General features: G+C 35.3%; 1 protein-coding gene across 1 annotated transcript in view; it reads left to right on the top strand.

The window, feature by feature from the left end:
• The first annotated feature begins 409 nt into the window (after nt 1-409).
• LOC6044222 overlaps nt 410-16,088 on the top strand; it is a 331,172-nt gene continuing 315,493 nt past the window's right edge. Inside the window, exon 1 of the mRNA XM_038260498.1 lies at nt 410-1,844. The gene's annotated coding sequence lies outside the window, so the exon portion shown is untranslated. The remainder of the gene's footprint in view (nt 1,845-16,088) is intronic.

Here is a 16,088-nt window from a genome sequence, read left to right as displayed (position 1 = left end):
TTTCATTCTATAATTTGATAACTCCCACGCTCGGCGGTCCCTTCATTATCGACAACGTGAGAGTCCACTTTATTTTGTTTGCATGTTCACGCAAAAATCTTTGAATTTGTACCCTTAGTTTCCAAATGTGAAATTAATATTATGTAAAAACGGTTTAAAATTATTTAAAAAAAATGTGCCCTCACCCAAACCAGTCTGGCACCCCTGCCCCGCTTCGTTCATCGACATTTTCTGCACAGCCACTCCAAATCTCTCTTCTCTCACCCGATTTCCAATTGCATTCGCTCCGTACTTCGTTCACTCTCACCTTCACCGCCCGCCACCCATTCACGCTCGATGTCGCTAGACCAAACTGCTTGACTCCAGTCCGCGCTTGTGAACCTTCCCTCACCGACGACCGGTTCTGCACGCCAGTCATATTCCGGCATTTCTTACGGACGGTCTCTCCCGTGGCGGTCCGGACTCTCTTGTTCGCAAAATTTCGCGCGCGCCGGACTTGTTATTTTCGTGTGTCGTCGCACGTGTCCGTCGGAAGTCATTCATGTCTGCGGGGTCTTCCGAGTAGGATCACTCGCTTGGTATCAGGGGCTTCTGCATGTAAATAATTTATAAAACTTGGCGAGTGTTGGGATTGTGCGAACACTTTTCGAACCGACGACTACCGAGAAGGTGGACCAGTTTTGGAGGAGATCCGGCCTCGGTTTTCGAAACATGTTTTGACCGCAACAAACTGAACAACGATAAACAGCTGAACAGGTCTTCTTATCTTGTGTGTTATCCGGACTTTGCGGATCTGTTGAGATCCGAATGGTTTGAGGAGTGCTGAAGAACCCCGTTTGCTGTAAAACCAACGAGACAAGATTTGTCGACTGTGTCGACTTCGACTTCTTACAGAACCAACCTCGTGAAGCAGTTGATGAAGATACATTGTCAACCTCAAAGAACCAACAAAAGCGAAACAGCTAGCTGAACAACGGTTCAGCAGAAGCGTTGTTGACGAGCGTATCCAGCGTAGCGCTGAACAAGCCGTTTACATCGTGTTGTTGTTGTTGTTGTTGTTGATGCGGTTGCGGTGACAACGCTGAAGCGTTGCGAGAAGAGCTCAACCCGGTGCAAGGCCGCCAAGAATGATGAGTTAAAGTGCGTGCGTGGAGTGTTAATATGTGCCGTTTTTTCCACCAAGGCTGATTCAGGTGTGAAAATTTCGGTAAATCTTGAGCAACGAGATCAAACCGCCGACGTCTGCAGCAATTTCAGCGAGCGAGTGTGTACGTGTTGTTGTTGTTGTTGTGGTTAATTTTATTTCGCGAGCACCACCGCCAGCACAACCTCCAAGTTCGGTTCAGGCTGGTGCAGTTTCGGGGGAGCTGCTGAACACGGCAAGTTTCGAAAAACCGGTTTCCAGCGCGAGAAGCAAAGGCAAGGAAAGAGAGTTACCGCGTGATAGTGCAGAGCAGAGTGTGTGTGTGTGTGTGACGGAAAAAGTGCGGTTGAGGGCGGCGGGCAAGTGTTCGGCGGGGAAGGTTACGTGGCGGGGAAAAAAAAGGGGCCGGGAGTGGTCAATACCGGGGGGTTCCGAGGTGAAGTGAAAAACCGGCTGCATTCGGCGAGTCGCAGCAAGAAGAATAAGAGCAAAGGAAGGAAAAAGGCAATAAAAATAGCACGTCCCACACGAAGGTGAACACGTCGACGGAGATCCGTCGAAGCAGTTTCGTAGCAGCAACCTTTCTCTTCCTCGTTCGGGCCGGTCGTCCACGGATATACGCTCCAAGTCGGTGTGCAGTTTGGCGGGCTAATTTTTGCATAAAACGCGCTCCGCGCTGAGGGCAACTCCGTGACCAAAGGTAAGACCGATCGTACCGGGGTGGTCAATTCCCGTCCAGGGTTGGACGGAGCGAGCGGCGGGGCGGGAAACAATTATCGCATTACAATTTTAATTAGCCCGGGCTTCCCGAGGAGTTGTTGGGCAGAATTTATGCTGATGGTGAGGTTAGTGGTGCTGGTGACTCTTGGTCAGGTCGAAATACCAACGGCGTCGTCGTCGACGGGGTTGATAATGACCGATAATGAGTAGTGTGGAGCCAGAAGGTAGCACAGAGCTTGCGGTGTTAGGGGGATGCCGAAGGTCTTGCTCGGTGTCGTGATGATGATAGTGATGCTATGTGTGGTAGGACGACGATGCTGGAGGATGCTAAAATGGGTGATATCGATGTGGGGGTTTTCAAGGAAATGTTTGCTACCGGTTTGCACCGGATTCTTCGTATTTACGGAGAAACGAAGGGAAATTCAGCACTCGTTGGAATAAAAAAAAGTCTACTGAATATCATTTATATCTTACTCAGTTACAACTTGAATCAGGAATGAACATCTTGTAAATTGATGAATTTGTTTTGAAAAGTCCTTTTGATGAAAATAGAGTAAACATTTTTATTTTGACAAAAAAATAAATGGAGAAGACTGTTTTAAAAAACATATTGTTTACATCCGATTCTTCTCAAAAATATTATCGTATAATATCAATTCTTTACGAAATCTGCTGATTTCGACCATTTTTTGAACTTTTTTATTTGGCTCAAACTTTGTGGGGGCTACCCATACAAGTCTCCGTACAATTTTGGCAGTTGTTCATACAAAAATGTTGAATCCCGGGCAGACGGTAATAACAAAATTCATGCCATTGCCAAATATTGTTAAAATAACAGAAAGTGTTATGGAATCTTCTCAAAAAATCCATTTTTGCATAAGGGTTCAAAAACAGTTTAAGTTATTATAACAAAATTTGTTATTGGTCTGATATTGGTTGTAAGCCAAAACAACTTTGGAATGACATTTTTTGTTTTGGAAGAATATTTCCAACTTAAGATGTTGGATGATCGGATTAGTTGTTGGAATAACAAAAAATAATAACAAAGATTTGTTTGAAGAATAACGTAAAATGTCATTAGTCTGTTATTACAATGACAATTCAATAATAAAAAAAATCATACCAACAAAGAACAAATCTTGTTAAAAATAACATAAAATGTTATTTGCCTAGTATTTTCAAATATCAAAAAATGTTATTCTCAAGTTATTTCCGTCTGCTCGGGATGGTACATAAATATTATAAAAAAATGAAACTTTTGAGGGAATTTTCTGATCGATTTGTTATTTTCATCAAAGTAGTAGGTATAAAGTACTTCCACACGAACAGGTTTTGCTTTTTTTCTACAATGGATTCCTTATGGGAGAATTGTAATTTCTACTACTTGAGTGCGGTACTCCATTGATTCAGACGACATTTTTTTTAAATTAAAATCCATATTTTTAAATTTTATATTTTTTTTTAATTTGGAGTGCTTTCAACCAAGATTAGTTTATAAGCCTTTGCAAGGAGGGTACATAGCTCTAAGTTTGGATTTTGTTGTCTAAGTGCTCTTTTAAGATTTTTTTTTTATAAAGCGCTCCGATTTCAAGGTAAAGCCACTTAAAGTTAAATTTTAACTGAAAACAACAATTCAAATAGGAGTTATATTAAAAATTCGGCCATTTTTAAATTTTACTGCAGACTAAAATTTTATTCTAAAAAATATAATTAAATTTCAATTTGTAAATTGTACCATTAGTTGATGATTTTTTTTTCAAAAGCCTTCCAGTTTTTGATGAAAATAGAAGTCTAATCAGCTAAAAAAATTTAAAATGCATTTTTCTCCATTTATAATTATATTTAGCATGTTAGGGCTGGATGAAAAAAAAAAGATTTTTTTTTTGTAAATTCCAATGTACTGCACCGCAAAAAAATATTTTTCGCATAAAATAAAATTTTCGTCAATACTTAGATATTTTGGAAACTATTGATTACAAAACAACTGGGCAGGTTTATAATGCATTTAAAAACATTTTTATTCGTTGAAATGTTGAAACCATGGCTCGTAAATTCAATTTTTAAACTTTTTTTTAATTTTTTGCTCCCCAACCCCTCTTGAGTTTGGTCATAGTCGAGGAAGATAAACTTCAAAAAATATTTGCAACGGCCTTATCAGCGAAATAAACACCTCGAAATTTTTTTTAAGGGATAGACAATCAAAAAAATATTTTGAAACATTGAAAAAAAAAAATTTTTCCAGTAAAAATGAATTTTTTTGATGCAGCGCACTTTAAAAAAATTTAGTGTTCGTTTCGAATACAATTTTAATTTTATATTAAAATCCATTAGGGTGACAATAAAAAAATCGACATGTATCCTCTGACTTGATTCTTTAGGTAAAAATATGTATCTTTGCCAATTTTAAGCCAAATCGGTTGCAACACTTTAAATATATGTTTTTCTACCAGGTGGTAGAAACCCCAGGTCTAGCCCAAAATTGTCTAAGTGTGAGATTCTTCTAGGAAATTCAGTTCCCTGCAACTTTGTCGAAGGGTTCAAAACGATCAAAATTGTTCCTGATTTTTGGTGATTTTTGCCTTCCTCACCTTACTGAGGAAAGGCTATAAAATCACTCGAAAAATGAACTTCTTAATTTGACCTCGTAGACCCACCTTCACGTATACCTATCGACTCAGAATCAAATTCTGAGCAAATGTCTGTGTGTGTGTGTGTGTGTGTGTGTGTGTGTGTGTGTGTGTGTAGGGATGTGGGTCTGTGCACCAAAAAATATGCACTCGATTATCTCAGCACTGGCTTAACCGATTTGGACCGTTTTGGTCTCATTCGATTCGTCTTGGGGTCCCATAAGTCCCTATTGAAAATTATGAAGTTTAGTAAAGTACTTCAAAAGTTATGCTAAAAAAACGATTTTGGCGTATGTCCGGAAGATTGTAAAAAAGGTGGTTTTTGTAAGAAACCCTGTCATGTTATACATTTTCAGAAAGGTATTAAAAAGATCTTTCCAATGAGCCTAAAACATCAAGGATCTGACAAACCTATCAAAAGTTATTGACACTTAAGTGTTATTTATACACTTTTTGGAGGCTGGATCTCAGATATTTCAGTAAAAATGATGTCCGGGTCCATCATGCGATCCATCGTTAGTTAGATAATCGAAAGACCTTTCAAATGAGCCTAAAACATCAAGGATCTGACAACCCTATTAAAAGTTATTGGCACTTAAGTGTTATTTATACACTTTTTAGAGGTTTGATTTCAGATATTGTGATAAAAATATTGTCTGAATCTTCCATGCGAACTATCGTTGGATAGATATTTTTTATCAGACCTTGCCGATGAGCCAGAAATATTGATGGTCTGTGAATCATATCAAAAGAAATGAGTAATAAAGTTGATTTGTTAAACATGTTAAGGGGGAATGTTGCTATTTTTACTGAATGTATTGACTTTATGAATATGAGGAAGGCACCAACCACCTAAAGGTGGATTAAGTAACGTTTTTTTTTGTAAAAAGTATTTTCTTAAGAGCCTACTATACTGCCGCTCTAATCTAGTCCGTCCCATATGTAAAAGTGAGTGCTGAGATAACGCTGTGATAAGCCCAAAAAAAGTTTCACAATTTTTCTCATTCTAAACCAAAATTTTCGATCTAATTTTTTATACAGTTATTTCGATATCTGTCTAAAAAACACCACTATCATAAATTTGATTTAAAAAACTAACAATTTGAAGCTAAATTTGTGGAATTTTCAACAAGAGACCGACTTGACTTTATTTACAGGTTTGTTTTGGTAGATTTCCATGTAATTAATGGTCACCGAATGATACAAATTTGTTTATTTCAGATTTTTATAGAATTCCAACATACAAAAATATGACCAGCAACGACACCAGAATTTTTTTTAAATAATACAGAGGCAAATGACATAGGAATGCAAATCTCAACTGCTTAACCCCTCGAAATTAATTACAAAAAATCCGCTTTTCGGAGGTGTAATCTTTTCCAGAACCAGGATCAAGCCTATTCATTCAAGACAAAATAGAACTAATTGTATGGTGTAGGTATCAGCCATAACAGTATGCATTTTATTTTTTCTATTCGTGGTTTTCCCTTGAAAAAGAAAGAAAGCGAAAAGGTTTGGATTATTTCGTTTTCAATATTTAAATATTTCTTCAGAAATGAACAGTTAATGATATTTTCAAGCTTTACGTATTCATAAAGACATACTCTGTAAAATTTATACAATTCTGCATCCAGTCAAACGATTTGCGAGGCATTTCTATATGAGGAACTGATTTGCCTTTATTTTGCATATGGGACAGCACGAAAGTCATATTTATTTTGGAATTTTTAGAACAAACATGCCTTGTTTATTCGATAGGCTAAAATAATATGTAAAAACAAGACTTTTGTGAAGTTTATCTAATTTTTGACAAAAATACATATGGGACGGACTAGATTGGAGCGGCAGTATATACCCCTTATATACTTTCAAGTATATAAGCCGATTTCTTTTCATCGCAATGCTAATAACTTATCAAGATCAACTCGGATCTTCTTGCACCCTTCGACAAAAATGTAGGAAACTAAATTTCCTAGAAGAATCTCACTCCGGGCAATTTTGGGCGAGTTCGGCGCCACCTGCTGCCAAATTCCTGAAGCGATGTTTTCCCCCATACATTTTCGCGATTATTCCCATATAAACCGATTTGGCTCAAAATTGACACAGTTACTTATTATGGACTAAAGAACCGAGTCAGGGAGTATCTCTTGAGATTTTCCAAAAAATTTCTTACTTTGTATAGCCCAAAAGATGCGGTTTTTTGTCCACTAAATGTATACACAGAAAAAAAAGTTGAATTTTGGAATGTTGAAAATTTGGTAGGTTGAATATTACCTCTTTATTTGTGTAATATTACATAAAAAATGTGTTAAAATGTGAACCTGATGAATATTCATCATAAACTGATAAAAAATTCATCATTTTCTGGGGTAAAATTAATCATATTTTTTTGCCATAAAATCTGTCACCATTTCCTGATGAATATTACCATCATTTTTTTTTCTGTGTATAATAAAAATTAAAAAGTTTTTTTTTGTGAAAAAAGCAATGAAATATAAAAATAAATTATAAATAAATAAAGCTTCATTATTTATTTCTTTTAACAAGGTTTCCAGAACTTCAATCTTTTGTGCTCGTTTCAAAGATCTTTTGACTACCCATTCAACCATGGATCGCATGATAGATCAGGACAACGTTTTCATCACAATATCTGAGATCCGTCCTCCAAATAGTGTAAAAATAACAGTCAAGTTCTTATAACTAATGATACATTTATCAAATCTTCAATCCGTTAGGCTTATTTTATAGGTCTTTCAAATGCCTTTCTAATATTTTTTTTGGGCTTTATTGTAAAAACCACTTTTTTACAATTTTAAAATGACTTTTTTTTCGCATAACTTTTGATTTTTTTCATTTATTATATCAATAAATGATGAATTCTCATCAGATTCTGGTGAATATTCATCAGGTTCACATTTTTACACATTTTTTATGTAATATCACTCAGAAAAAGCGGTAATATTCAACCTACCAAATTTTCAACATTCCAAAATTCAACTTTTTTTCTGTGAATTTTCAGATGCTAATGGCGACGCTTGATACTAAATAAAAATAATCATTAAAAAATACTTTTTTTTTTGTAAATTTATGCTTTTCAAAGGTACCCGAGCAGACGGAAATAACTTGGAAATAAAAATTTTTGATATTTGAATATACTTAGCCAATAACATTTTATGTTATTTAAAACAAGATTTGTTATTCGTCGTTATGAATTTTTTGTTATTGGATTGTTATTGTAATAACAGACTTATAACATTTTTAGTCATTCTTCGAACAAATTTTTGTTATTATTTTTTGTTATTTTAACAACTAATCCGATCATCCCAATAACGGTTGGAGTTATTCTTCCATAACAAAAAATGTTATTCCAAAGTTGTTTTGGCTTTCAATTAATGTCAGACCACTAAGAAGTTTTGTTATGATAACATTAACTGTTATTCAACTCTTATGCCAAAATTGATTTTTCAAGAAGAATTCATAACACTTTCTATTTTTTTAACAGTATATGTTATTGAAATGACATGAAATTAGTTATTACCGTCTGTTCGGGAAGTCATGCTATTTTTCAACTTGAAGAGTGAAAACTTAAAATTTGTATCAATGGAAATTTGAAATATATGAAATAGTTTTTAAGTGCAGCAAACGTGTCATAGTGACAGAGATAAAATAATTTAATTTCATATTAAACTTCACTCAAACCACCTGTCTCGTACCTGTGACCACATATCATTAAACCGCAAAAATCCTCCTCCCTCTCCTGCCAGGCCCGGTGTGTTTCTGGAGATAATTACACAAACTGACCTCTCCGTGCGAACCATCGCAGGAAGACCCGTAATGAAGTTTCAGAAAAGTCCACTCCTGGTTGGTTGACTGGAAAGGAAATTACTCATTACCGCCGTCGCGTTGTTCATCGGACTCTGGGCCAATTTGTACACCATCATCATCGTCATCAGCAGCAGCAGCACATGTGATATGCTGGACTCTCCTTTGAACTTCACACGAACCAACGCAACGCCACGAGGAGGGATGAAAATTAATGGAAGTTATGCGGACGGGACGCGCATAATTACTTTCTTGTAGCTCCTGGTGACAAGACACGGATGATTAAAAATGACCACGCAGGGGGGCTTTGGACCCATTTTTTTTTCGGTGTTCAACCTGCCTAGGCTGACAAAGTAATTCAGGAGGCTGTCAGTCGTGGGCACGATTATCACTCGGTCGCATACACTTACACACGTGAGCAGGAGTTTATGGGAAGGATAGGTTCTTTGATGTTGGTTGGAATGTTTGTGCCAAGGCTGCTCATGGGTATGGAAATCTTGGAAGAGGTAAACCTTTCTCGTTTGGGAATGAAGGTTCATTGGAATTGAGCCTTAAGAAGGTTGGTTTATTCTGGGAACAGGACATGCCAAGTTTAGTAGCAGATTTATACTTCAATCAATAGGCCTTTAAAATTTCACTGGAATTTTAAAAGTTATGTGGAACAAATTGTGACTTTGCTCTTTTGAAACCCCAATATTAATGCAATAAACTTGGAATTTCTTCCCAACACTCTGCCGGCGATGACAAGCCGGCGTTCGCCTCAGATGCACATTTCGCACCTCAAGCTTGGGTTTTATTACACGGCTTAATGGCATAATTCATGTAGCGTGAAGCGTGAAGAACGTAACCGTTGCTGCCCCCACATCATCGTAAATCATCGAGAGCGTTGTTCCAAAATACCCACGTGCAGATAACCCGGCACGGCCTCGTCAGCACGTTGACTGTGAAGTGGTCCCCGAAAAAAAACAGTTCCCGAGAGGGATGTTCCGCTGCACGTGAAAAGGTCACGCGACTTGGGGCGTAACTCAAACGACGATGACGATGGAAAAGGGCATCCCGAAGGGTACTTGTGGGACCTTAAATCATTTTCAAAAAGCTCTTAAAAAGTTGTTTCAAAATAAACAATCGATAAGTAACTATTTCTGCGGAATTTACGAACGTGTGCAACTACTCTACAACGTCAATACAAAACCGTCGAAGTCTCTTCTTCTGCACGAGGTTGACCTTTTCCGGCCGTCGTCGTCGTCGTCGTCGTTGTGGGGGCTTGCCAGTGCTCATGTCAGCACTGTGAAACTTTTCGAGCCTGATGAGCCTGTGCTTGTATTGTCTTGCAGTTGGGATCTCTCTGCTGCTTGTGGCAATATCGAATCGATCATTGTTTCTTGCGGTAATGTCAGCAAATGTGCGAGCAAATGGGGTTGTTTTGGTGTGGCGCAAAAAGGGCAGTCGTAAAGAGATTTGAGAGGAAACGATGGTATTTTTGCTGGTTTGTTTTAAGAAAAAGTTCAAAAATCGCAAGTTAAACGATTGTAACATCGAAAGAATGACAATCTATAAAAAATAATTAGTTTTTATTTTATTTTCATTTTTTGTCACCTCCACAAAAATAAATATTGCTTAAAATTTTATTTTTTAAATTATTAATATGTACAATCGATTGAAAAACTATTGAATTGATTTTTGGCGATTTTTTAAAGTTTGATGTCGAAAAGAATCCCAATTACCTTATTGCGCAATTCCCACTAACTCGGACTTCGCACTAAATTATTGCTACTGATCGCACTATTGCGACTTGTCAGACTGGCTTGAGAAGTTTTGAATTTCCTAAAAATGATCAAAGCGAGCCGAGGTTAATCGCATGTTTTCCAGCTGTCACTCGCAGTTATGAAGTGCGAAAGTCCAGTTTGGTGGAAACTGCGACTGGAAATGTAAATAAACAACGAGCGGTTGCCTAGTTTTGTGAATTCTTGTTGTCAACAGTGCGAGAGAAAACTGCGGGCAAAATCCAAGTTACAGTAAAATTATCAATATGTGTGATTTTTTAATATCAAGGGAGACCTTTTGAGCAATTCTCTACGAAATCGGTATTTTTGAATTTTAATTTTTGGATTTTTTAATCCGGCTGATGCCCAAACAAGCCATTTTGCATCATTAGTTTGTCCATATAAATTTCCATACAAATATGACAGCTGTCCATACAAAAATGATGTATGAAAGTTCAAAAATCTGTATCTTTTGAAGGAATTTTTTGATCGATTTGGTGTCCTCGGCAAATTTGTGGGTATGAATAAGGACTACACTGAAACAAAAATTACACGGTAAAAAACAAATTTGGTGATTTTCAATTAAAGTTTTTGTCACTTAAACTTGATTTGCAAAAAAAAAAAACATTTTTTTTTATTTTCTGATGTGTTTTAGGGGACATAAAATGCCAACTTTTCAGGAATTTCCAGAACGGCAAAATTTGTAGACCGAGTTTTGATTTTTTGAATCAATACTGATTTTTTTTCTAAAATCGGAATATCGGTAATAATATTGAATGGTTGGTCCTTTTGAAATGTTTGTCTTGATTTAAAAAAATAAAATTTTGTTTTCGAAAAGGTCGTAAAATTTCATGAATATTTTATTTTAACATTAAACCATTAATATCGATAATATATCGACAATTGAAAATAGTGGGTTATTTGGGTGATACTTAGAAAACTTCAATTTTCCTGTTTTTAAATCTTTGCATGGCAATATCTCAGCAACTAAGGGTCGTATCAACAAAGTTCAAAAAAGCAAAATATAAATAATTTTCACAGATTTTCAAAAGTTATTTCTTTCAAAGGTGAGCAAACATGGGCACTAATTTAAAAAAAAATAATATCTACAACTATTTTCAAATAAGTTACCTAAAAGTGAGTTACTTGAAAACACTGCACTTAAGGGGTTACATGCATGTAAATTGTCAAAATTGTCAGAGGTTGGTATGAGTGCACATTTAAACTTTTTTGCTGAGACTTTAATGCTTTTTGCTGAACATTTAAATACATTTTGATCTATTAACAAAATTTGGAAAATTTGGATGTACCATTGCCAAGATATAGCTATTTTAAGTCAGCTGTTTCAAAAAAACGGGTGCCACGACGTCTTTGACTGCTTTGATAAAATCTGCTAAAATTTTTAGTGAAGACTCATTAAACTAGTCCTGTGTGCATGACGAAGGCCGATTTTCGAAAATTTGATTTAAAAAAAGATAAAAATTTCTTATGTTTTTCATATGAAAAACATAAGAAAAAAATTTTGATTTCTCTTAATCATGATTGTTAACATCGAAAATCATTTTTCAAGAAGCTGCACATTTTTGCTTTTTATATAAAAACGATATTTAATCCACCCTTAGGTGGTTGGTGCCTTCCTCACATTTAAAGGGTGCTATCCAAAATGCAAAAAGTGCGTAAATAACACTTAAGTACTTATAACTTCTGATAGGGTTGTCAGATCTTTAATGTTTTGGACGCGTTGGAAAGGTCTTTTGAATACCTATCCAACGATAGGTCGCATGAGAGATCCGGACAACGTTTTCATCAACATATCTGAGATCCGGCCTCCAAAAAGCGTATAAATAACACTTAAGTGCTTATAACTTTTGATAAATTTGTCAGATCTTCAAAGTCTTAGACGCGTTGGTAAGGCCTTTTAAATACCTTTCTAAAAATGTATAGCATGACGGGTTTTCTTACAAAAACCACCCTTTTTACAATCTTCCGGACTTTTGTTAAAATCGTTTTTATAGCATAACTTTTGAAGTACTTAACTGAACTGCATAATTTTTAATAGCGACTTATGGGACCCCAAGACGAATCGAATGACGCCAAAACGGACAAAATCGGTTAAGCCAATGTCGAGATAATCGAGTGACAATTTTTTGATCAACATCCCACCACACACACAGACATTTGCTCAGAATTTGATTCTGAGTCGATAGGTATACATAAAGGTGGGTCTAAGAGGTCTAATTGAGAAGTTCATTTTTCGAGTGATTTTATAGCCTTCCCCCAGTAAGGTGAGGAAGGCAAAAAGAAATTATATGGTCAATGCAAATATTATTTAGATTTTTCTTCCCAACCCTCCCATTCCTCCTTTTCAAACCTTATAATTTCAAAACCGAAAACTTATAATTTCAGAGTCTTAATTATCGAAGTTTATTTTATGTATCAAAAAATGTAGGACTTGATTAAATTTTAAACTCCCAGAATTCCAGAAGATCGTTCCAATCCGTTTTATTTTAAAATTACCTCATCAAAGGATTATCGCTTACGTGGGAGTTCATCCTTTTGCCAGTAGATTAAATCATAATTCATCAACCCAGAAACATCATTATAACTCTCCTTCCACCCATAAATTCCACCAAAAGTGCGAAAAAGGTCGGATCCCTGCTGCGCTGCAGAAGACCTCTCCCGTAATTGCTTGGCCTCTGTCGCGTTTTCGCAGCGGTTTGAGCAGAAAAAAAAACTTTCCCGTGAAAAATTGTTAAAGTATTTCCGCAACTGTCCGCAGAGTTTGAACATTACTCTGGCACATTTTCACCCCCTCCCTTTCAGACACCCACAGTTGCATTCCGGGAAAAGGAAGAGCTTGAAGGGGAAACATTTCCGGGATGTGTCTCTTCCCATCGGATTGCAACTTTTTTTCCCCCGGCGAAAAGGTCAACCCGAGGAAAATTGTTTGCATACTTTGCGTTCACCACCACCCTGACAATTTTCCTCTCCCCCTCCGACGATGTCGACGTCCATGTCAGCGTAAAAGTTTCCCGCGTTTTTTTTCTCCGTTTTAATTCCTAACGTTTTTCAACATTTTTCGTGGGCGCGAGCGCACTTGCATAAGCATGCAAGAAGCAGTTAGGGTAGGAGGCTCTATTTTTGATGAATTAAATTGGGATAAATTCTAATTGAATTTGAAAATAAATCATTTTTTTATTAATTTTCATGAATATTTTTCGTCTCCAATTTTTGCCAAAAAACAATTCTGATGGAGCGCGCGATGATGGGGAGTTTTCCTCCTTTTTCTTCGTGCAGTTTTCCCCCTGGATAGTGTTTCACTCTCTATCAGCGATGCAATGTAGCCTGCAACAACAGGCCAAAACCAGCAACAGTGTGTGGCAGAACGAAAAAAAAAAACCAGTTTAGTTGTTAACTTTTACTCCAGACAGGGCCACCACCAAAGACTTTGCGGTTTGTCTTCACGGTGAGGTCTTTTTTTTTCTTGCTTCTCTGCTCCCAGGTCTCAAAGTGGCCACTGTCTGGTGGTGGTGGGATGCAAACACCTACAGAAAAGCTGGATGACAGGCGGTTCGTACTTATGAAAATGTCTGTTGTTAAATAACTTCAATTAGTTCAATAGCATTCCTTTTTTGTAATTTATCTGATTATTGATTGTTAAAAAAAGAGGTGAAATTACTAATTTCACAATATTTTTTATTGACTGTAAAGTGCTGCAAAAGTATTCAACGGTATTTAAATTTATTACTTCAAATTCAACACAGTTGATGTTTGTAAAACATTTACTGCAGAAATTTATTTTTTCAAAAATTTTAAGCATGATTGATTTTTTCTAAATATGCATATATTTTTAAAATATATTGACGCCACAGTTATTTTTGAATGCAAATTTGGCTTTGCATCATTTTCTATATTTTACAAAAATCTAATACGTTTTTAACCCTCAACAACCCAACTCTGCCTTTAGACGACGGGTTTCGATTTAAAAAAATCGCTAAAAAAGCATTGGAAAGAAGAAATTCTAAAATTGATTGATATGACTTTGCCAATGTTTTTTTAAAAATGTCATATTTTTCGGGGTCGATTTGGCTGTGTTTTTTATTAACATTCCCTATATTTTAAGTAAAAAGAAGTATGCAGTAATTTTTCTAATGTCCCAGACTATGCCTCTACGCTTTTTTTTACAATTTGAATGATAATGGTGCCATTTTATAGCAGAAAATGTGAAAACAAGCAAAAAATTTAAAAAGTTACTGTAAAAACATGAAAAAATTAGATAGGCAAAATGTAATGATAGGAGGTGGTAGAATAGGCTAATACTACCGGAAACAAACATAAACTGAACAAGATAAATGCAAATTTAAATACTAAACATGAAACAAGAAAAACATAAAACAAGAGAAGTAAAGTTTTTCGTATGACAACTTCTTAAACACGGAAAAACTCAATAAAAAACATTTGGGCAGTAAAGGGTTAAGTAATATGATTTCTTATCAATGCTTTGAAACTTTAATTACACAGTAAACAATGTTGAATTTGGCTTGGTAACCTGTTTGAGTAATTTTGCCTACCTGTGAAATTAAACAAAAACTGATGAAAATTTCACCACTTTTTAATATACAACTAAACTTTTTTTTCATAAGTCTGTGACCAATCCTAGATGTTTTACTGAGTCCTCTTAAATTCTGTTGAGCCTGAACAGCTGTAATTTTTTTTGGCTTTTTGTGCCCTTTAATTTATTCGATCATAATTTTCATTAATTTCTGAGAGTTTTTTTTTACCTTTTGAAGCATTAGTAGAATCGCGAAAAAATATTGAGTTTGCAAAAAAAATATTTTGTCAGTAAGAAAAAGGTTATCAAACTATTTTTTAACTGATGTCTTGTATTCCATTCAAATTGAGTAGGGAATGAATAATTGTTTAGAAAAAAGTCTTTAGGCATTTGTAACTTTTTGCGATTATAGAAAAATAAAATTTCAGTCTTTGTACAAGATAAAGCATAAATCAATATATGTTTCCAAAAATACAAGAACAAACAAAAATTAATAAAACATATCTAGAGTTTTTTTTTCAAATTGTGCTATAAATATATGAAAGACAGTAGTAAAAATCTTCTAAGAAAAAAAAAATTAGAAATCTTTTTTATAAAAAATAAAAAAGAACTACTCATGTTTGGAAGACTGTAGAAATTCACATGAATTCTCTTATTTGGAAATAGTAGGGGAGAGTGGGGAGACTTGATCCCCTTTTTTTGTATCGCTCATAACTCTGTCAATTTCTCACAAAACTATGAACTTTTTGCATTAATTGAAAGCTTAAACATTCAACTATGTTTGGCTGATAAGGGTATTTCACCAGATAAACTCTTCGAATCATGCCAAGCGTTTGAAAAAAATATTTTAAACCGGCATTTTCAAAATGTTGGGGGTAATTTGATCCCCCTGTAAACATTTTGAAGAAATCTTAAGCACAATGTTTCTTATTCATCCAAACTTTTAATTTTCTATAAGTAACAGCAATTTCACATTAAACCTGTACGTTTGTATTCAAAATATAACAAGTTTAGCATGCAAAATATTCAAAAACTTAAAATTTTCTTTTTTAGTCCAAAATTGCGCATGTTTACAAAAGATGGTAATTTTTGTTTACAAAACTTTTGAAAAATGTTTCAAACTGCAGTATGTTATGTACAACTATACTAAAGGAAACTATGTACGAAAACTCAGCCCAATTATTTAATCTTGAGGCTGATTCTAGTGACTGTAAAAATGCAGGGATCAAGTCTCCCTAAACGCACTTTTTTAAACAATTGATTGTAAAAATAGTATGACGATAAAACTAACGTCAAATGCGTAAGGGTTTTGGAGTTCATATGTTTATTAAACAATTCATGTATAAAAAATATTTTTTTTGAATAATTTTTGAGTGTTTTCAATACTTATCAAAACAAAGAAAAAAGATCTCTTGGAAGTTTTTTGCAGCACTTTTTAGAAATATGTGTGTAACTCAATC

The sequence above is a fragment of the Culex quinquefasciatus genome, chromosome 3 (assembly GCF_015732765.1).
Source record: "Culex quinquefasciatus strain JHB chromosome 3, VPISU_Cqui_1.0_pri_paternal, whole genome shotgun sequence".
Lineage (NCBI taxonomy): Eukaryota > Metazoa > Arthropoda > Insecta > Diptera > Culicidae > Culex > Culex quinquefasciatus.
The sequence above is the reverse complement of the archived record's forward strand: the minus strand, read 5'-3'. Positions and strand labels throughout refer to the sequence as shown.